This window comes from Psammomys obesus, unplaced genomic scaffold, assembly GCF_907164565.1.
Source record: "Psammomys obesus unplaced genomic scaffold, mPsaObe1.curated_primary_1811, whole genome shotgun sequence".
NCBI lineage: Eukaryota > Metazoa > Chordata > Mammalia > Rodentia > Muridae > Psammomys > Psammomys obesus.
Genome location: NW_026594377.1, coordinates 2,271,854 through 2,294,898, shown reverse-complemented (window position 1 = coordinate 2,294,898; position 23,045 = coordinate 2,271,854). Strand labels below are relative to the sequence as shown.

The following is a 23,045-nucleotide window of genomic DNA, read 5'->3' as shown; positions in this document are numbered from 1 at the left end:
AGTTTTAAGAGGAGAGTTGGTTAGTAGCTAGCACAATAGAATCTGACATCTCAAATAAAGCTTTGTGAGAATTCATCAACCTACTGAGGGACATTATACATACACCTACACAGACACACACATATACACACACACATCAGATTAAACAACACAAACTCCCAATGCTAAAGCATAATCACCAGAGCTGTTCGTGAGCAACAATAGCTCCCGTTTCCCATGGGAATCCTGCATACTGCATATTCCTTTACAATTGTCCAACTCATCATGCTATGTGGGACTGTATTCTTTCCTGTTAAAATTATTTTAAAACCTAAATATGCAGCCTGGAACAGTGGTGTATGCCTGTGATCCCAGCACTCAGGAGGCAGAGACAGGTGGATCTCTGTGAGTCTAAGGCCAGACTGGTCTACAAAGCAAGTCCAGGGCAGCCAAGGCTACCCAGAAAAACTCTGTCTCAAAAGACAAACAAGCTAACTAAACTAAATATGCAATCAGAATTTCATGAGCTGTCCAGTTTACTATGCTCCTTTTGTCTGCTGGATTATTATCAAGATATCCATGACCTTAAGGAAAATTATAACACAATGGTCTGCCTCTGTCCTACCCCTTATTGCCTAGATGCCTGCCATACTGGCTCACTATGTAGACACAAAAATGACTACATGCGGGCTCATGGCTTCTAGCACCTACTGTCTGACTAAGAGGACATATTAAGTGTGGCTGTTGATATGGTGGCCAGTTCTCTGTGTCCAGATCCCCTCTGCTGTCCAGTGCCCCAAATCTATCCTTCACATCCTAGATTGTCTACTTCAGCCAGACTAACCTGACTCATGTTCAAGGGGCTTTAGGTCAATGAGACCTTCATTCTTTTTGCTGTGGAGAATAATTTGTCAACCTCCCTTTTCTCTCTCCTCCAAGCTTAAGTATCTTTTCACTTGACTGAACTATCCCTAAATATCTTTAGCGCCAGCCTATCAATGAGTGTGTCACCTCTCGGGACAGCTTGCTGCGCTCTAGATGCCTACCAGCCCTTCACAGTGCACTGATTTGTATTAGCAGATAACTTAGTGAATGACTTTTACCTTCATTTGGCTTTTATCTTATATATTCCCATTGTTTGCATCAATAAATGAATACCATATAATACAAGATTACAACTTTGAATGTTTCCATCATCTCTCTCTGTGTCTGCCATGGAGAAATAGGGGACCACCTTTAAACCAGTCCCTTTAGGCTCCTGTCAAACACTGCTGTTTTTCTGGCAGTTCTTACTTGACTATCATAGCATTTGACAGAAAAGGTCTTTAGTTTTCTACAAATCCTGGAATCCAGACAAGATGTGTTTATGTAAAAGAAGAGGGGATGTTGGCTTGTGTAGGTCTTGTTATGGAAACTTCTCTATACAAAGAGATTGTCTAGTTTCTGACAGGAAATGCTTTGCTAAGCGCCATCTTCTGTGAGCTGCTCTACGTTGACAGGAATTTCACTCCATGAATAAAAGAGAGCAAGAGCAAAAGAAAGCGAGTGAGAGACAGGGAACAAATACAAGGCATACACACATTCACACACACACACACACACACACACAAATGTATACACATACTTACACAAATACATGCATACACACTCAGAGGCAAGTGAGCCAGCATTGACCCCTTGTGTGTGTGTATGTGTGTGTGTTGTGCACTGATGACTATTAGCTAACCTCCCAAGGAAATACATGTTAGATTGCTTGTATAGAAAACACTGTCAGTCAAACCAGAGCTGTGACACTTAAGCCATAACAACAAGGGAAGAATGTTCATGTCACATAATATCAAAGTCTGGTCATTGGCAAAGGAGCCATCAATTAGCAGGCTCATTGGTGTGGTGCTTTGTGACAGTCTCCCAAGTTGAGTCCCTGATCTCTCAACTTCTTTGGCTCCTTCCTTCCATAAGAGCAGCTGCCCACCCCAGATTTTGGATGACATTCTGAAGGAACAGAGACAGGAAATGATGGGTACTTTGTACCAAGGTAGATTTGAACATTTACACAGGAGGAAATGGTACCCATGCCTCTCAGTAGGAAGGAGACAGGTGGCTTCTAACCATTTCTTCACCATTCTACCATCTTTATTCATTTACCTACCTAACACCTTTTAACCCATTTCACTTTTTTCTGGTTTCTTTTAAAAAATTCTCTCACACAACACATCCCACAGTTTCTCCTTCCTCTGCTCCTTCCAGAGCACGACCACCTCCTGTCTCCCCCAGATCCATTCTTTCTCCTTTCCCCTTTAGAAGAGAGCAGGCCTCCCAGGGCTTCCAACTGAACACTATCAACAAGTTAGAAGGAGACTAGTCACAAACCCCAAACTGTCATACCAAGGCTGAACAAGACAATCCAGCAGGAGGAAAAGGATCCCAAGAGCAGGCAAAAGAGTCAGAGACACCCCTCCTCCCACTGCTGGGAGTCCCACCAGAACACCAAGCTACACAACCGTAACATATATGCAGAGGACCTAGCTCAGACCCACGCAAGCTCTGCTATTGTCTCTGTCAGTCTCTGTGGGCCCCTATGAAACCTGCCTTGCCGATTATGTGGGCCATGTGTTTGTGGTATCCTTGACCCCATGGGCCCTACAATCCTTTCTCCCTGTTTCTTCAGGGTTCCCCGAGCTCTGCATACTGGTAGCACAGAACCTGAAGAGGTGGCCAACCAATGACTGGTCTAACTTGAGGCCCATGACAGGAGAGGGAGCCCATGTTGGATCCTGCCTGGATGGCCAGGAGCCAGAAGCTGGGTAGTTCATTGACCTTTTAAAAGGAGCAGGTACTACTCAAAATAGGAAGATGCTATAATTTCTAAATTATTTTACTTGACTAAATGGTTCTAAACTAGTTGAATTATTTTATAAAAGAAATACTGTCCCTAACCTCTAATTCCATTTCTCAATGAATCTGATTTGGCATACTTCTGATAATGTAATAGAGAGGTCCTAGATATTCCAGGAATATTCACCCACAGATAAAACTGTTCAATAAGCAAATAGCATGCTCTAATTTAAGTTGTTGTCAACAAAGACCCAATTTTAACTGTACAGTAACTAACTCTGAAAATTCTGGGAGCCGTCTTCTTACAAACACAAAAGACAGCACAGATTATGATAAACTATATTTTTTTAAAAAATCATATTCATAAGGCTTTTTTTTAACACAAAACTTTTTTTTAACAGATTTCTTCAAATTTCTTATCTTGGTTCTGAATGTCTTTGTCAAGTGTAAAGTCTGACCTCTAAGAGTGCAGCTGGCAAGGCCATCCCTCAACAGTGTCAGTCAGGGATCAGTGTAGTTTCACAGACTGTTTACAAAAGCAAACTGCAAGCCTTGCAGAGCGAGCGAGTACCAGCACAGCCACCTGCGGCTGTATTCTGAAAGGCTTGTTGACAAGGTTGGCCTGGTGGTCCCGGAAATGTAGCCTGTGAAAAGTTTCCTAGGCAGATAAGAATTGTGTAAGTGATAAGATCAGTTTGCTGTGCTGTGGTTGTTTGTACCAGTGTGATTCATGGTGGGCACCTGCTTTCTTTCTGAGAGCCTGGCGTTTAACGGGGTTGCCAGGCGGAGAATGCCTATGCGTTCTCCCTGTTAAGACACTCCCATGGGACTGGCTTAGAAGGACCCCTGGACATACTGCTGTGGTTTTATGACAGAGGTGGGTATGTGCCTTACACGTTACGTGGGAAGTGGCGTACAGGCGTTCCACACGTTTGTGTCTCTTCTTCCTGCCGTCTGTTTGTGTGTTCTTGTTGTCACACCACAATTAATCTTATCTGTGCACCTATAAACCTTCCCCCCCCCAGGGGACTCACTAAGGATGTGTGCATGCTCCTGCTTCATCCTCCCAACAAGACCCAAAGCACAGTATTAGCTCTTCTGTAGGAATAGTTAATGTTTCCAAAGAGGAACAATAGAGCTAGCAGCTATCAAAGTCACCCGGTCCTTTTGGATTTTTAGGAGAGAGGTAGAAAAGTGTTCATTCTCCCCCCAGGAAACAGAACAATCAAGCAGGGTGGGTGAGATGGGGTTTCTGTTACCGAGACACAACTGTAACTCTTATGGGCTGTTCCGCTGCCATTTAATTAACAGAAAAAGAACAGTTTGGTGACTACAAGGACATGGCTGTCAAACTATGAATTTAGAGAGAACCCCAAATAATAAATCTCCTTTCTACCAGAGGCAATCAAATAAATCAGAGAATACAGCTGCAGTGTGTGCTGCCACCATGGAGACTAAGGTTTTCATTTCTCAAATTCAATTTTAACAAAATATAATTGAATACACCTTACCTCCGCTCTTAAAATTTATACCACTTAAAAAATACTGGGAATAAATTATCACCAAATAACATTTATTACTGAAGTGCTAAGCATATTAGACATGAAAACACAGATGTTTAATAAAAAATACAAGAATTTAGAATTTTTTCTCTATGGTAAAGAAAAACCTGTTCAGCTTTTCAGTTACTCTGGATTAGGAAATCCCTGTTTCATTTTAGCTACTTTATAAATACATAAACCTAGACCAAAGCAATTCCAAATAGATATGTGCCTAGATGAGCAACTCTGTTGCTCTGATAACCTCTCTGATGTCAAAAAATGCCAGAGAGGAATGGAAACCACCCTTATCCAAATATTTTGTTACAGTTCTTAGGTAAGTATGGGATATGGCCCCACAGCTCTGCTGGAAAAATTTCAGGAGTAAATTAATAGATCTTTAGCAAAAAAGTTTGAATATTCCTTGTATGGAGTTTTAACCCTATCGTGGGTCTCCATCTTCTCTTGCTATCCTAGGAAAACTGTACACAGAACACCTCATCATACAAGAGCTAAGAAGAGAAAAGAGGAAGCATGTGAAAAAGGAGACAAAGATATAGAACAGGGCCTACGGGGGAGGGGAAATCTCTAGAGCCCTTCTTCTTGAAAATACAAATTTCCAAAGGCAGAGAGTAAGAGTGTGGGGCATGATGATGTAAAACTGTACTTCCAATACACACGAAGAAAGAGAATTCAAGACCAGCATGTGAGGCTCTAAAGAAACAAGCAAAAGAGCAAACAGAACATGGAGAATCAGATCACACTTTTGCACAGTAACTCAGCTCCATGCATGAAGGTAAGCTAGGACTACACAGGAACTCAAGATCTCCAGGGAATAGCTCTAAACGGCCAAATCACCCATGTAGTCTTCTCCAAGGAAACTGAGGAAGGTCATGTTACGGGATTGGTCTACATTTCATCAGTACCTGGGGGAGGATTCTCTCCTAACAGGTTAGCAGTTCCATATTGGTGTCTCTTCTTAGATCAATAGACACCTTGGAAAACCACTTTTCTGCAGGGTAATTAATATTTAAATAAAGCTTTAGATTACTAGAAAACTTTCAGTGGTGGGTCTCACTGTATAAGCCTGTGCTGGCCTGGGGTTCTCTCTGTATCCAGGCTACTTTCAAACTCACTCTATAGTCCAGGCAAGACTCAAAAATGCACAGTGATCCTTTTGCCTCAGGTTCCCAACTCTGTGCCCAGCAGTTACACAATTTTTTTGTGGAAAATGGGACTGTGAGGATTTCCACAAAGATTTACTCTGGGAAAGCAGCCCCCACTATGTGACTGTTTCTCTGATAATCAATGCTGAGGAATCGTGGACAACTGCCATTGATTTTACTGCATGATTGGCTTGACTGACAAACAGTCCAGGACTTCATTAAGTTTTCATTCATCCTCAGTGTGTAGTACAGCACTTCAAACATAGGGAACACTATATGGGTTTTTATATGAATGAAATGAGCAGATAGATAAATATTTTACTTAGTAGAATGTCCTCTGAGTTTATCCACACTATTATGTAGTAGATATAATAAGTTAAAATTCTTATATAGTTAAAAATTGCCAAAAGAGATTTTTTTAATATTGTCAACCAGGAAAAATAACTCTATATGGTGATAGACTTGGTAATTACTCTGATTTTTTTATCAAAATATCACTGTACTTCATAAATATAAGTAATTATTTATTTACTAAAATTAAATTTTTCAGTAAACACTTAAACTGAAAGAACAAAAAAAACCTCTGAAGAAGGAAAAGCAGTAAAAAGTCACACAAAAATAACACAAACAAGGTACACGGTCTATAAAGTGCAAGCTTAGTTCCATGATATCATAGAGTCATGGAGGATGTGTAGGTGCCATAGCTTGAATCACATCACTACAGTATCTTAGAAATAAGAAGTAGCCTAATATGTTTTACAATTTAATAAAATCCAATAACATAGAGGAATTTTATATTCTTTCCCTACACATGCGAAGTCTTCTGCAGGTTCCTTAATCACTAGGGTTTGAGCTGTCTTCCTTCAGGAGGTATGATTATGGGCCTCAATTGTTGGGCCATTCAGAAACCATGGGCCACATGACTACTTAGCTTTCTACTCAAACTTTCCAGTATTAACAACAGGGAAAAAGACCACAGCACCTTTTCTGTCTGTCACTGTGTTCTTATTTTCATCACTTCCACCCTGGTTACTTCTGTGTATCTCTTCCCATGGAGCCTCTTTGAATCATTGATTCCCGAATGAAAGCTACAGAAAGCAAATGAAACTCTTCCCCTCCCCCCTCTCTGCTAGGTTATACGAACCTGAAAGAATGGGTTAGAAATTAGCTGTTCTGGATTTGAACAGATACTTGTACACAAGTAGCCAAAAGGGAGGGATAACTTAACAATGGAATATCATTCATGTTTTAAAAGAGATAAAATTCTCATGCTTGCTACAACAATGGATGAAGTCTGAAGCTATTAGGCTAATAAATAAGTCAGCTGCAAAAGACAAATGTCATAGGCACCTAGAGTGGTCACTTCATATATAAATAATAGAAAATTAAATCCTGGGTACTATTGCTGTGGTGGGGAGTGCAGATTTATTGTTTACAGGTACAGAGAAGTTCAGTGTGGCGAGAAGAAAAGAACCAAAGCTGGATGGCGGGGACAGTTACACAATAATGCGACTACTATGCTACTGAACACTGTGTGTAGCTACACGTGTACTTAAAACGGGTTGATGGGAAATGTTGATTGGATTGAGAGACACCTAGATATCAGTAAAGCACACCTCTGTGTGTCTATGAGGGCATTTCTCGAGGTGATGGGCACACAGGAACAGCAGCTAACGGGTATGATGCGTCCTGAATGGTGCCATATTGTCTAACACTGCAAGCATGGATAGAACAAAAGCAGAAGGAAGTGTGAGCAAGCACAAAGTTCTTGAGCAAATTGTCTGTTTCTGATGCCATCACCTATAGACATCAGACACTCGCCTACCCTGCTTCCCAGCATCATTTCACACTAATGTCTTTCCAGCGAGCTTCTAAACCTGTGGCCCCAGACTCAGGCTGCAGCATTTGTTCTTTCTTTTCCTGAGGTTTCTAGAGCCTTGGACTGAGCATCTGTGGAGTCCTCTGTCTCTACAGTTTGTAGACCGCCATTGCTGCACTATGGAGTCTCCAGCTGCATAACTCTACTAAAATCTTTTTAATTGTGCATGTGTGCATTCATACATATTCTCTCAGTTCTCCTCCTCTAGAGAACCTAGACCGATACAAATGGCAGGTTGTATGTTATAGTATTAGGAAAAAATTGATATATATATTTTACAACAATATTTTAAATGAATAATATACTATGTTAAAATCATTGAATTAAGATACCCCTTAAATAGGTGATCTGTGTGGTATGTGAATTTGCATTTTAATAAAACTGTTTTCTTTTCAAAAATTAGTAAGTGTGGGCCTTCCAATATGCTTAATTTCCAATTTAATTCAATCAACTGGCAATGGAAGTCCCTCTCACACATAATGTTAGTGAGCTCATATCCACAGGATGGGGCAGACTACTACCAAATCAGGCTGTTTGAAGGACTGGCCAAGTTTCCACTGTTTCTCCCTACTTGACACTTCATCTGTCCTTGTTCATTGTGCAAGTATTTATACAGTCCCACCAAATTACTAGTAAAATGATGACTTAAGTTTCTTTGAATTGCTATCCAAACTTGGATGGAAACTGAAAAGCACACTAAGCTAAAAGGGGATGCTGTTTTCTGCAAAGACCTTGGATTCTAGAGCAAGCGGAGACCTTGAGCTGATGCTCTGGGTCAGTGTTATCTAAGAGCTATTAGGAGGTTCTTCAGTCTTGCTACCAATCAAGACAACACTTCCCAGTGACAGCTCACAGTATTCCAATCAGCAGAAGTCTTTTCTCAAGAAATACTCATCAGTAGTTTACTAAAAACACTGGAAAACTTGCCAGCACCTCAGAGAACTCTCTAAACGCATTTCTACACTCAGGAATATAACAGATATAGAAAATGATATTCACATTCCCACCAGCTGGAAAAAGTAGCCAGGAGAGGAAGGGTTCTGTGGAGCATGCCGAATGATGATGCACCAATGAAGGCTTTGATTTGTGGGAGGTCATTTTGAGGTGTAACCTAATACACACTCTGATACTGGACAAATGTAAGATTCCTAACTCCTAATGTTCAGTGTCATCACCCACTCGGAATCACACATACGCTGAGTGCTTAGGAGAATGTGTTCTACATGAGTTTCTCTTGTATAAAAAATAGCACTTAAAAACTTACTGGAAAAGGAAAGATAGGATCTCTAGTTTATAAGATAAATTTCTGTCTAGCAAGAAATACTGAGAAGTGAAGGAAAGAGTGAAGCTTACACAAAGGGCAGAAGGGACAACCCAAGCCATGAAAGGCTTGGGTGACTAGGGTGAGGTAGGATAAAGAAAAAAGCTGCTACCATTTTGCTAAGTCTCTAAAATTCCAAATTTAAGATATTAATAAAGTCAGATGTATAATATGTTTCTTCACAATAATCTAGTAATATTGAGAGCATTCTGGCACACAAAGCCAGAAGCAGATTATCGTAAGATCAACAATTACGTGTTCCAAATAAACATTGTTTTAGGTGTCAGCTAAACACTCATCAACACTTGTATTCTACAGTAAGAAAACAATTGCATGCCCGTTCTTTCACAGCTGCAAGTGTCCTCAGGGACAGCAAGTCGGTTTCTAGCTATTCTAGCGCCTTTTCTAAATACTTGATAAACATTAAAGAAAAGTTAGGTATGATATACGGGAATAAACTAATACATTCTCACAAATTCCAGTGTCAAACATCCAGCTAAACATGCATCTAAGCTCACAATTCATACAAAACTGATACATTTGTCACCTATTCAATAACCCTAAAAACATATTTCTGTCAGTTTTTTGTAAATAAATATAACTTTAAACAATATATCTGGAAATACATTAAAATTTTATAGGTGAAAAACATTTTATATAAACGTATTTGTGTCACTTTTCCAAAACAGTATACACAAAATTTTAAAAGCAAAAATCAAACTGTACTTAAAAAAACAATAGTTCTCATCCTCCCAAAGCAGCCTTAAGGAGGCTGAAGGTGGTAATTTCCAACTCTTTCAAAGGTTTACTATTGGCATTCATACTACAGATAATATTCAATAACTTTTAGCTTTCTTTAATACCTATGGACTGTGGAAGATGAATGTCCAGACGCTTAAGCTTCTACACACACTCATGCAGCCCAGCCAAAATCCTCAAATTTTAATCGTATCTTAATTTTTGTTTATACTAAAATTAAGTATTTATATTAAATAGTTTAATATTGCTTATACCTGAACATAATACTATGCAATGTCTTATCTTATATATCTTTTTGTATTTATTTCTCATGCTAATAATTGCCTCACATTTTTATTTGGTTGATGTATTTTTTTTCAATATTATCTACTGTATTTTCCCCATTCTTTAACATAGCTAGAAGACCAGTCTCATGACAGATAAATACATTGGCTATTTATACACTGGGATCAATGCATTGCATACTTCTTTTGTTTTGTTCTGATTTCTTTGGGCCATCCTCCTGTCTTCCAGCCCTGACATAGGTGGTGGCCAGCTGTCAACCTGAAACTTCCCTTTATGTCCCACGATAGTGGATTTTAGCTGTCTAGTTGACTGGATGAAAGTTCATCCAGATGATTGGCAAAGCACTGTTTGGGGTTTGTCTGTGATCCTGTGTCTAGAAGAGACTGAGGTTTGAATCTGTGCACACCTTGAAGAAGACCCACTCTCAGTGTGAGAGAGCAGCGCCCAGACTGGACATAACAAAGAAGAGGGCAAACTGATGTATCTCTTTCTCCTGTGCCAGGGATCCTTCTGCACCCATGCTTGGTTTGGAGGTTTCCAGACTAGGATGGGAGTTGCCCCCATCAGCTTCTCCAGCTCTGAAGCCTCTAAGTACCTCCCATAAGAGAGAGTTTACCTGTGTCCCAAATACTTTTCCCATCTTTGGTGAGAGCAGCTTTCCCCAGAGGCTCCCAGAAAAGGGAAGACAGCTTTTGAGGCATTTCAACCCTGCAGCTTTCATTGTTTGCCCCTACATTTGACTGGCAGTGTGATCAGGCACGGACTCCAGGTGGGCAACGATTTCCCTCAGATTTATTTTATTTTTTATTTACTGACATTTTTCTTTTATTGAAAATATATTTTCTTCCCTCTATTCCTTCCCACCTCTTTTTCCATGCAGATCCACCCCCTTTATGTCTCCCATTAGAAAACAAAAAAGCATCTAATGATAACAATAGAATTATAAGAAAAAAAAAACAAAGCATATAAGAATAGGATGAAACACATCGAATGAAAAGAGCCAAAGAAAAGGCACAAGAAACAATAGACACAAAGACCCACTCATTTGCACGATCAAGAATCCCACAAAAACACAAAACCAGAAGCCATAACAGACAGATAAAAGATAGATAGGCACAAAGACAGACAAAGAGCAGACAGATAGATAGATATGACCTGTAGGGTAAAAACAAAGAAAAGAAAAAAAAAAGAGAGAAAAGAAAGTATAATAAAAAAAAATAGCCCTGATACGATATTATGAGACAAAACCCACCAAAGATACCATGGAGATTGTTTTCTGTTTGCTATCTACTGCTAGACATGCAGCCTACACATCAGAGTAGTTTGTTCTACAGAGTGAGTGTTAGGACAGCCAAAGCTACACAGAGAAACCATGTCTCAGGAAAACCACAAAAAAAAAAAAAAAAGAAAGAAAAAGAGCACTTTCTTTTCCTAATGAGACTCCCTTGAAGAAAAGTAAAATTTCACTTGCAATTGTTTATCAGTTGATTATCAACTGAAGACAGCTCTTGGGTTAGAGATGAGGGAAATGTGTTTGCTTCTCCTTTCAGCTGTAGGACCCCATTTCATCTGGTGCAGTCCTGTGTAGGCTCTCTGCATGCTGCCATGGTTTCTATGAGCTCATATTTTAATGGTCCTGTTGTGTTTAGAAGACATTATCTCCTTGATGTCCTCCATTCCCTCTGGTTCCTCCTCCTCTTCTGCAGGGTTTCTTGAGCCCTAAAGGGAGGATGGACTTGACGGAGACATCCCATTAAGTGTCGAGTACTCAGAGGTCTCTTACTCTCTGCAAATTGTCTATGGGTCTCTGCATTTGTTTTAGTCTGCAGAAGGAAACTTTTTTGATGACAGTAGAGCAAAGCACTGATCTATAGGCATAGCAGAATTTTATTAAGATTTATGTTATTGCTATTAGTAATATTTGGTTTTACCTTAGACCCCTGGGTTATCTATGGATTTCATCTCATGGAATGGGCTTTAAGTTAAATCAGATACTGGTTGATTACTCCACAAACTTTGTGCGACTGTCACACTAGCATATTTTGCAGGTGGGATATCATTGTAGATGGAAAGGTTTATGGCCGGGAAGTTACTTACATTTCTTTTTTGTATCATGCAGAGTACCAAGAACACTAGTCCATTGGGATGAAGGCACGAGGTAGGCACCAGCTCAGTGAGTTCTGTAGGTCTTGTCTTTAGCACTAGGGCCTTGCTGCCATTTGTGGAGAGCAATCTATAGTCCTGACAGCAGCCCAAGTTGCTTTGGGGGTTCCTATAGGACCCCTTTGATCAACAACTAAATTAGATGTAACCCAATGCTGGTTCTGGAAGCTTCATTTGGTGACAAGAGATGGCTAATTAGGGCTTTGTCTCCCCTGTTATTTGGTGATTTCATTTAGGTTACCTTTGTATATGTATATATTTTAGGAAGTTTCTACTGTCTTAGGTTTTCATAAGCTATGCCTCAAGGTTTCCTCTGGCATCCATTGCTGTGGTACAAAATTCAGCGACTTGTTGGCTCCCTGAAACTCTGTATGTGACCTACTTTTTCTCTGTCAAAACTTTTGAAAAAAAATATAATTTTTATTCAGTTGCAGACTTTATCAAATGTGTCCTGGAGTTTATCTTGGCTTCCTTCAGTCTGTTCTCTCTTGAAACTCTTACTAGTTAAGAGTTCACAAAGGAGCCAGCATGGCCTCCAGTTTTCTTTTCTTTTCCTATCTCCTTCCATTTTGTCCTGCTGTCTGGGAAATTTCATCAACAGTCCAACTCTTCACTGAACTTTTAATTTTATTTTTTATTTATCTTTTTATTTTATTTATTTTTTATTTTTTCAATTTCCAGATTTTCTTTCATGGACATCATGTGTTTGTTTTCTTGAAGTTCTCAAAAAATATCTATTACTATTTTTAAGGTTTCCATCCTCTATGATCATTCCAGTTTCCTCTGAATCCCTGCCATGGTTGCTTACTTGATTGATTCTCCTTCATTGCTATGGGAGGCCATCCTTCAGTGTATGACTGCAATTGGCTGCCCAGCCTGAGACCTGAAACAGCAGAGCTTATATGTCATGATTGGATGGGTCCAAATAGTTAATTAGGAACTTTCATCTGACTTTCTTGCATATCCAATTAGTTTTTCCCCATATGATTCACTAATAATTTAATCTAGGGATAGAGGACTATCTTACAGAGTGATACCATTTTATATACAGATTTATACATAAATATTCATTTTTCTTTAAGAATTTGAATAAGGTGTCTTACCCATATTTTCAAATTCTTTGTTTCCAAATTCAAAGCCTCTGTAGTCCGATTACTCTGGAGAATACACAGAGCAGGAGTATTTGTCTAGCCACTTAGGACGGAGTGAGTTATGGGGACTTCTGACCAGTCACTCTTTCTGACCTTCTCCTCCTCACCTGTCTTTTGCCATAGTTGCTCATTCCAAGTTGCTCATTCCTGATCTTCAGTATTATCTGTCTGCCTGGAGCTGTCTTCCCTTCCCGTGACTACTTTGCTTCCAGCTTTTTCTCCTCTGCTAATGCATTTTCACTCAATAAGATGCTTTTTCCATTTTCCAAAGATTTCCTGACATCCTTCATCTCGAGCCCCGAGAACCCATTTCCTTTAAGAATTTGCACGAAATTTTTTAATTTCTTGTCCATCGTTGTGATTAGTCTTAGGAGGAAGCAGAGGTAAACTAATGTGGGTAAACTGCTGCTTCTAACTATAAATCTGGAAATCATCTGCTATGAAAAGAAAATTCAGGTTAGACGATTAGAGAGTTGTAGGGTACCGGTCACAGTTTGGCCAGCACCTCAGAATCCCTGGGCCAAAATGTTGCATTCAATTTTGGGGTCTACAAATCATTATAACTTATTTAACAAGTGAAGCAGGAGTTGGGGGTTATGGATGGGATGAAACCAGTATTCAGAAGATTAATACACTGGCTTGGAGGGAGGAGCTAAAAGAATGGACTTCACACTGAAGAATAGGCTAGTGGGAAATTTAGGAACGGCTGTCAAGTAGGTGAGAAATTACTCTATACCTGGTTGTCCCCACCCCTTGATTTTTCTGTTTCCATTTGAAAAAGAATAAGGGGGTGAGTAGACTTAGCACAAACCAACAGTGAAGCACATTCAGTATTACCAGGAAAGAACATAGAATTTTCTGGATTAAAAGCAAGAAAACTTCACTCCTTCAGGCAAACACTGCATAATAACATCAGCTTTCTTTTCCTTCCGATAAACTTTATGCAAGAGAGAATCACAGTGACTCAAAGCTTCTTATTTTTAAGGACTCCTTTTTGCTAAAGGAAAGAAAGACTTGATTGTGGGTAATGAAGAATATTACTAAACAGGCTCAGTTCCATTTCAAGATTCAAGCAATCCATAAGGTCTTTTGAAGAAATTAAAGGGTGACTTTCTACACATTAAAATGAATGCATTTAAAATGTGGGTGACACTTCAAGATTGAGGTAAAAATTACTTCTGCCCAAGCTGCAGATTTTTTTTCTGTGTGTATGTGTGTGTAGGCACACATGGATATGTGAAGAGAGTATACATTTCTGTGTGCATGCATGGAGGCCGGAGGCCAGGAATCTTGATCACTGTTCAGTGTACACAGTAAGTCAGGGTAACTCAGTGTTGCAGCTGGTCTGGCTCTCCAGCTCCTGGAATCCCATCTCAGACTCCTCCATTCTGGGATTACAGGTAATCCAATGCCCACCGAGGTTCTACTTGGGTGCTGGGAACTCAGAGCCTCACAGTTGCATATTAAGTTCTCTGACTGTTGAGCCATTTCCTCAGCTTTCCCACTCTTCATACAAAGACACTCAATAGGCTTCTTTTATTCACTTCACAGACAGTGGATCTTAATATCAACCATACTATTGACTACAAAGCAGAGTCAGTATCTTTCTTTAACTAACCACATCCTTTCATTTGTTTTTATTTCAGTGTGGTCTATTCTATTGCTGACCTAGAAAGCAGTCTAGATGCCTTAAATACTTGCTGAGGCCCATGTTTGTGAGAATGGGCATTACTGAAGGCCACTGGATTCTCTGGAAAGTCTGCCTCTGGCTGTGGACATAGATTCACTTGCATTGTGAACCTAGATTTGGTAAACTGTCCAATTATAATATGAAATTTTTATTTATTCTGTGAATAAATAGGCACTGTGTAAAGATGTTTTTAAAATATTGCAGCTTCTTTTTATAAAAAGGGCCATGAAAGGAGAATAAGACTGTAGCTAGATAAATCAGCAAGCTATATATTTTCCTTTGCTAGTTGTTGTCCTACCCAAAGGCACACAGAGGCTCCTTCTTTGGGGAATTCAGCTGACAGAGATCATGGGGCAAGACCCAGCAAGGGAGAAAAATATATAAGACAGATGGAAGACAGATGGAGAAGACAGAAGACACACCCAACTGGCCTCCATTACCTGTCTGATTTGTATGTTATTAAGGAAATCTAGGCTTATATTTATTCATTGTTAGGACAGGAATTTGAGCTGCATTTTACATTATACACAGAAGTCAGTTTCAGATAGTGCAAAGATCCAAGTGAAAGAGACAAACAAATTCTGATCTCATTCATTTCAGGTTGGGAGGAGGTCCCTTAAACAAAATGTGCAAAGCTGTACAAAGTATTCACCATACAGACTGCTCAGTTGGATCATATTAAAATTAAGGAAAACTTTTAACATTTAATAAATGATATTCTAAACGAAGTAAAAGGAGTATGTCTTAGTTCATTTTCTGTTGCTGTAATAAAATACTTGAAGTTGCGTGATTTATAAAAAAATAAATAATAAAGATTTTAGCTCATGGTGCCAGAGAGAGTCAAGTACAAGTTGCAGCATCTACTCAGCTTCTGCAGCACCTTTTATGCTACTTCAGAAAAATTTAAAAGCAGAATGGCAAGTGGGTATATGCAAACAACAAGAACGAGGTATTTGAATTTTCCTCTCCACATCCAATTAAATAAATAAATAAAATAAAATACATTAACAAATAAATTATCTGAATCTACATCAGAAAAATATCTTAGAGAATACAGAAGAGAAATTATAGTCATTTTGATGGTTAATTTTGTCACCTTGACATAACATAGAATTACCTATGAAAGGAGTCTTAAAGAGGGATTGTATAAATCAAGTTGATGTGTGGGCATCTCTTTGGGGAAGTGGGAAACTAATATGCCTACTGTGGGAACCAGCATTCTATGAGTTTGGTTCCTGGACTGTTTCAAGGAGGAAAAAGTGAGCTGAGAGTAAGCATTCATGCACATACCCTCTGTTCTTGATGAGAGTGTGATTAGCTGCTTCATATCTCTGCCTTGACTCCCCTACAATGATAGACTGAAGCCTGGAATTCTCAGCTGAACAAACTTTCTTGCTTAGAGTTGCTATTGTCACAGTATTTATCACAGCAATGGAAATGAAACTAGAAGATTCATCTGAAGCATAATTTCCAGTTTATCCATTGTTCACCAAGTTATATAAACTACAGAATGTGAAAAATAAAGAAAATATTAGAAGAAATCACATATATACAAACACAAGACAGGGGCATCTCAGAAACTCACATTCAAAGAGAACAACTTAGTGGTTCCCAAAGAGAAAGCAAAGATCACCCAAAAGGAAAGGAAAGTTAGATGTAGGCCATAATTACCAGCAGCCACAGTGGATGTCAAGAACAGTGGAGCGATGCCTTCAAGGCTTTGAGGGAAAATAAGTTGACCAACGTCTCAAATAAATATCAGCTTTGATAAACAGAATATCAGTGTTCTTCACAGAAGACGATAAAGAAAGTGGAAGAAAGCTGATGGCAGGCATGCCAATATTCTCATCACATGGGTCAGGAGCCGAAGTATACTATCTGTGTTTGGGTAACAAAGCAAAACACAGGGTAGATCTCTACGAAGCAAGTTACCTAAGCAGATGACCTGATGATTGTTGTGAGACTACGTTGATCAGTGGTGGGGGAAGGAGGAGAAGAGTGTGGTAGAAGACTGTGGACACTGTCCCAAACTGCTACTCCGGAAATGATAATGCAAGCACCAAACCCAGAGACACGATGAGGACTACAAGGAGAAGAACTTGTGGGAGTTAAAGAATGAAGACAGGCAGGGATGAGGCAAGGAAAGCCGTCTGACGCTTCCATCATAAACCGTTCTGTACTGGCTGCCTCTCTAACCACAATTGTGAGCTCCTGTGATGAGTACCAGAGAGAAGATGGAGTATAACAAACATTCAGAATGAAAAGTAGGATTACGTTATTGTTGTGCTGTAGGGAAGCTTGTGAGTGGACAGGTAGGTAAGGAGGGTTAGTAACCACATCAGCACGCAGGGCAGGGGAAGAAGCTGAAGGGTAAGGCAGAGTCTGGGGTGTCCATGGCACCAACAGGCAGAATGACACATATGTGCAGGTCACACCATGGCACTGAGTTGGCCTAGAGGTCACAGTTTGACAGTCCATAGATTAAAACTGTGAAAAGAGTGATTCAAGAATGAAACCCTGGAGAAAAATGCATGTTGAAGGGGAAGAAGTTTGCGGAAGAATCCTATCAGGGCTGAGGAGCTATCTCAGTCAGTAAGGTAGTTACTTGTAAGCACACGGACCCGAGTTCAATCCCCAGAAACCATGTTAAAAAGAATTTTTAAATGCTGAGCATGCTGTCATAATCTTATAATCTCAGTGGCGGGGATATGGACCAGGCTGATCCCCCAGGCTCACTGGCAATCCGGCTAAGACTACTTGGCAAGTCCCATGCCAATCAGAGACCCTGCCTCAAACAGGCGGGTGGCTCTTGGCAAGTAACATCCCAGTTTGCCTCTGACCTCCACGTGCTCATGTAAATATAAACACACCAAGAAAAGAACCAGGGTGCGTCATCTTCTAGAAGCCAAGCGAGTAGAGGTTGAAGAAATCCAGTGAGAAACTCAGATGTATGCGAGTTCCCCTCCAAAGGGCCAGATTCGGGACGGGATCCAGCTGAACGTGCAGCCATGTATCCAGAGCCCACTCAGTCAATTGCAGCACAATCTCTAAGGAACCCAGGACAGCAATCAAGGAAGACCTTGATACTGGCCACAGGACGTATCTGTAGCATTCAAACATGTCTCTACAGGGTGATGCTGTATAGGGCTCCAAACTGTTCTGTTATAGACTTTACTGAGCATGTGCCAGGCACCCAAATATAAGGAAAACTGAGATCTAGCTTTTCCGTTTGCTTACAAAATTACATCTACAGCCACCTGTATTACCTCTGCTTAAATTAGGGTGTGTCTGTTTGCAGAACTTATTTAAGCCTATGTGGAAACCACTAGAAATGTTATGTTCCAGAAACAAATTTACCCAAACATTTATCACCTTGGTGACACGATCACTGCAGGAGCCACAGGAACTGTATAAGAAAAATGCTCAATATCACTTGCCTCCTTTTAAATTGTCATCTGGAATGTTCTGTCTGTGTCTCCCTGCTTCCCCCAGAAGATAAGAATGATAGCCATGCCGAAAGCTATGATGAGAAGCATGAAAAGCTGGTTTAGCAACTTACACAAAAACGCATATTTCATTACTGAGTACGATCCTATTTAAACATATGCCCTTTGTTTTAGAAGGGAAAAAGTGAATGCCAATCAGTACTATTGAAATCCATTAGCTTTGCCTTTGGCATCAATACAGAATCGGGTCTTCAGTGTCCCAGTACCACGGCAACGGGGAGTGCTGACCAACAGCGCTGTTCTCTTGGCAACCTAATGAATTGGCACGAGAGCTCAGCACTGTTGGGTTTGTTCTGTATGCAACCTTCTATCGACCGCACTAAGCCACTACCTAATAGATTCTCTCTGCCTCTTTCTTTCTTTTTATTTTTTTATTCTTTCTGTTTATTTTTTTTTACAGGATAATTTCCTTAGTATCAACACTCAGAGTTTACCCCATGGTCATAGTAATATATAATCAAGCTTAAACGAGTCTGAGTACAAAAAAGACTTAGCCTGGAATCCAGCACTGCTCATCCAGAGGATTTTTCATTTTAGCTTAAAATACTTGTCTTTCACTTCAAAAAGTGAAAACTTGTTCTAGACAAGACACTGCTCAAGTAATGACTCAGCACTCAAGTATTAGTGTCAGGGTTCTTCATGGTGAGAAACATTCTGTCTACACTGAAATTTAATTTAGAAACTGAAATGGACTAGTGAGCAACTTGCTAATCCAGTTTTCTTTTAAAAATAATAATAATCTTTCCTTCTAAGATGAGGCTATCAGAGCCAAGTCACCAGCATTCCTTTGAAGAGGTTTTGAAAGAACACAACTTTTGAAATAACTGATATTTGTCAAAGTGCAAACATTCTGAATGTGATTTGAATTTTCCCAAAGGAAGACAACTTCTAAGTATCTGATATTCCTTGAATCATGTTCAAAGGCAAATAGCTTTATGTCAAGGCAACTGCTTTAAAAGAAATTACTCGAGTATCTTTTTTTTAGCAACTTAGTTTTTATTCTTTGGAAAACTTCAGAAAGAAATGAAAATGTTCCAGGGGCTCATTTTTATAACAGAAATGGTTTGAAAAGGAAAATCACAAGCTAATTTCTCTCAAGAATGTATATATAAGATGCCATTCAATGTTACATCAAACTAAATTTGGTCATACAAAAAAAAAAAAAAATCATCAGGAGTAAGTCAATTTTCCAAAACACTATGTTGGTAACACACTAAAAGCACAAATTTGACCTTTCACACTATGAACTAAAAACAAACAAAAAAAAAAATCACATAATCATTTCAATAAATGTAGAAAATATACTTTATAAAATACATTCATGATCTAAAACTCCTAGAAAAGTCAGAATAGAAGGCCGTTCCCACTCTCTATCATTAAATTACCTACAAAAAATTACTATGCATACATCATATTTAATAGTTAAATCCTGAGACCGTCACCTCATTATCTAAAGCAAGAGGAAAAAAGCCAGCCATCAGCATCCCCTAGGGGCCCCGGGAAGGATATGAAGGTAAAAATAAATAAACAGTGTAAAGATTGGAAAGCAAGAAGCAAACCAGCATTGTTCACAAGTGTAAGACTGTGTTTGTGGATCATTCGGAGAGCATCATAAGAAGCTGCCACAACAGGGAAAACAGAAAAGCCAATGAAGTTCCTCAACAGCCTCAAACAAAAAACAAAAAAAAAAAAACAAAAAAAACAAAAAAAAAAAAAATCAAACCCTACCATTTGCCTGCAAATTTCATGATTTCTTTGTTTTTAATAGCTGAGTAGTAGTCCATTGCGTAGATGTACCACAATTTCTGTGTCCATTCCTTAGTTGAGGAGCATCTGGGTTGTTTCCAGAGTCTGGCTATAACAAATAAAATTGCTATGAACATGGTTGAATATATGTTCTTGTTGTATACTTGAGCAGGTACCAGAAGAGGCAGGAGGAGCCTCCATGATTAGCGTGGAAAGGAACACATGATGGAGTGTGGATGGAGGCAAGCAGCGCAGATGAAGAACATTAGCATGAGATTATGAATGGGAAATAGCCTGGAGAGAAGTTACTAGAGCAGATGGAATGGGATGGCGGCTGGGAGGTAAACAGAGCTTAGGAGGGAATCTCTCCCTCGAACCAGGTGAAATAAGGCTATTCTAAAATCTTAAAGAAGAAGAAGGCGATGAAGAAGAAGGAGGAGGAGGAGGAGGAGGAGGAGGAGGAGGAGAAGCAAACCCTAAAAAAGAGCATTTGCAATAGCATCTAAACATATGGAAAGCCTAGTAGTGAATCTAATAAAAGGAATGCAAAGCCTGTGAGAAAGATGTACAGTTTTATAAAGACCCTTACTCTAGGCTCCTGTCTGAAAACAAAGCAGAATGTCACTAACAGTGTCAGGGGTTGGCTTTCTTCTGTGGGGTGGGTCTCAAGTTGGGTCAGTCACTAGTTTGCCATTCCCTCAATCTCTGCTCCATCTGTATCCCTATATTCTTTTAGGCTGGACAAAGTTTGGGTTGCAGATTTTATGGGTGGGTTGGTGTCCCCCTCCATCCATTGTAAGCCCAGTCTGGCTACAGAAGGTGGTGGCTTCAGGTTCCATATACACCAGTTCTAGGAGCCCCCAGGCAGTCACCTCCGTAGACTCATGGGAGCCTTCTCTGTCCAAGTGATGCTCCCCTACCTACTTCCATTCTATCTCCCTGTCCTCTCCTCTCTTCCCCTCTCCCCACACCTGATCCCCCAACTCTTTCACCGAGTTCTCTCCCTCCATCTACCTAAGATGCCTATTCTCTTCTTTGAGTGCAATTCGGGGGTCCTCACTTGAGCCCTCCTTGGCTTCTTTAGATCTGTGGATTGTAGCATGGTTAACCTGCAGATTATGGCTAATGTCCACTTATAACTGAGTGCATACCATGCATGACTTTATGGGTCTGGGATACCTCACTCAGGATGATCTTTTCTAGGTCTATCTATTTGCCTGCAAATTTCACTATTTCCTTGCTTTTAATTGCTGAGTAGTATTCTATTGTGTAAATGTACCACATTTTTTTATATCCATTCTTTAATTGAGGGACATCTAGGTTGTTTCCAGTTTCTGGCTATTATGAATAAAGCTGCTATGAATATAGTTGGACAAGTGTCCTTGTGGTATGATAGAGCATCTTTTGGGTATATGCCTAGGATAGCTGGGTCTTGAGGTAGACTTTTCCCAGTTATCTGAGAAACTTCCAGATTTATTTTCAAAGTAGTTGTAGGAGTTTGCACTCCCATCACCACACCCTCGCCACCATGTGTTATCATTTGAGTTTTTGATCTTATCCATTCTGACAGGTATAAGATGGAATCTCAGAGTCACTTTGATTTGTATTTCACAGAAGCTCATGGAAATAGGTGCAGAGCCCCACAGCCAATCTCCCAGAGTTTTATGGAAGAATGGGAGGAAGGATTGAAGGATTCAGAGTTGTCAAGGACACCACAAAAAGTCCTACAGAGTAAACTAACTTGGGTCCATGGGAGCTCACAGACCAAAGAGCCACCAACCAAGAGCCTGCATGAGCCAGACCTGGATCCCTACACAGATGTGTCAGATGTATAGCTAGGTCAGCATGTGGGCCTCCCAATAATAGGAGGAGGGGCTGCCTCTGAGGATGTTCCCTGCCTTTGGGTCCATTTCCCCTAGCTGGGCTGCCTTGTCTGGCCTCAGCGGGATAGAATGGACTTAGTTCTGCTGTGACTTGATGTGCCAGGGTGGGGTGGTACCCCTTAGGGGCTTCCCTTCTCTGAGAAGAAGTAGAGATGGGAAGGGAGAAAGAGAGGCATGAGGATGGGACTTGGTGGAGAGGGTTGTTGGGGACTTTAAGAGATAAAATAAAAAATATTTTGATGAAAAAAAATACAGCTTTATAATACATTTAAATGTACTTAAATAAGAACCCTGTCTTTCTTATAAAAAAAAATGTCAGTTCTCTCCAAATTAATTTACACTTCCAGCATTATCCCATAAACTTTGTGTTAGGGCTGTAGACCTTAACTAAGTTGATCCTAAAATTTTGTATGAAAATGCAAAGAGGCAAGAGTAGTCAAAAACAGAAACATGGCACAAAGGTGGACAAGTGTGAACATCCACCGATGGCACATAGCTCAAACACAAATAAAACGATCTATTCTATTTGGAGAATGATGGAATTGTCTTAGGCAGCAAGAAATTTATCTTTAAAATTAGAGAAATATATACATGTGGAGGAGAAAGACAAGAAAGTACCTATAGAGGCCTTAGTCAGGTTAGCAACACCCTGAGTTAATGAGTGGTCGATGATCTCACGGTTTATCATCTTATAATTCATGGTTTATGGAGTTTGGGATGCATATATTTTATTTTATAATAAAAATAAATAAATCATACATGTAAATTGCATAACTTGATTTGGAAAGTTATTGAGTAAATGTTTCATTACCACAAACAAACCCAGTAGGACTGGGGAGTACAAAGAAACACCAAAAATAATGTGGTGACTTTTCTCTATTTATTAGTTCCTCTTGTGACCCTCCTGGGCTCTTTGCTTGGGACCCTACCACTCTGTTCTGTCCCAGAGCCTGTGACTAAGTCTAGCTCTCACATTACTGTGATCTGTTACTAAAGTTACTCCGCCTTTTTTCACCAAAGGTCTAATGATCGCACAGAACTGAGAATTTTGCCTTCCTTTCCAGGATGACTAGATAAGTAAGAAAAGGGCAGGAAGCATGAAAATCAGAACCCATTTGACTCTAAACCCATTTGCTTTGTCACC

The 23,045-nt window shown here is 39.8% G+C and overlaps 1 protein-coding gene across 3 annotated transcripts in view; it reads right to left on the bottom strand.

Annotated features, from left to right (window-relative positions):
- Positions 1–23,045, bottom strand: part of Csgalnact1 (chondroitin sulfate N-acetylgalactosaminyltransferase 1) — a 341,415-nt gene that overhangs the window by 129,642 nt on the left and 188,728 nt on the right. The gene's annotated exons all lie outside the window — the stretch shown is intronic.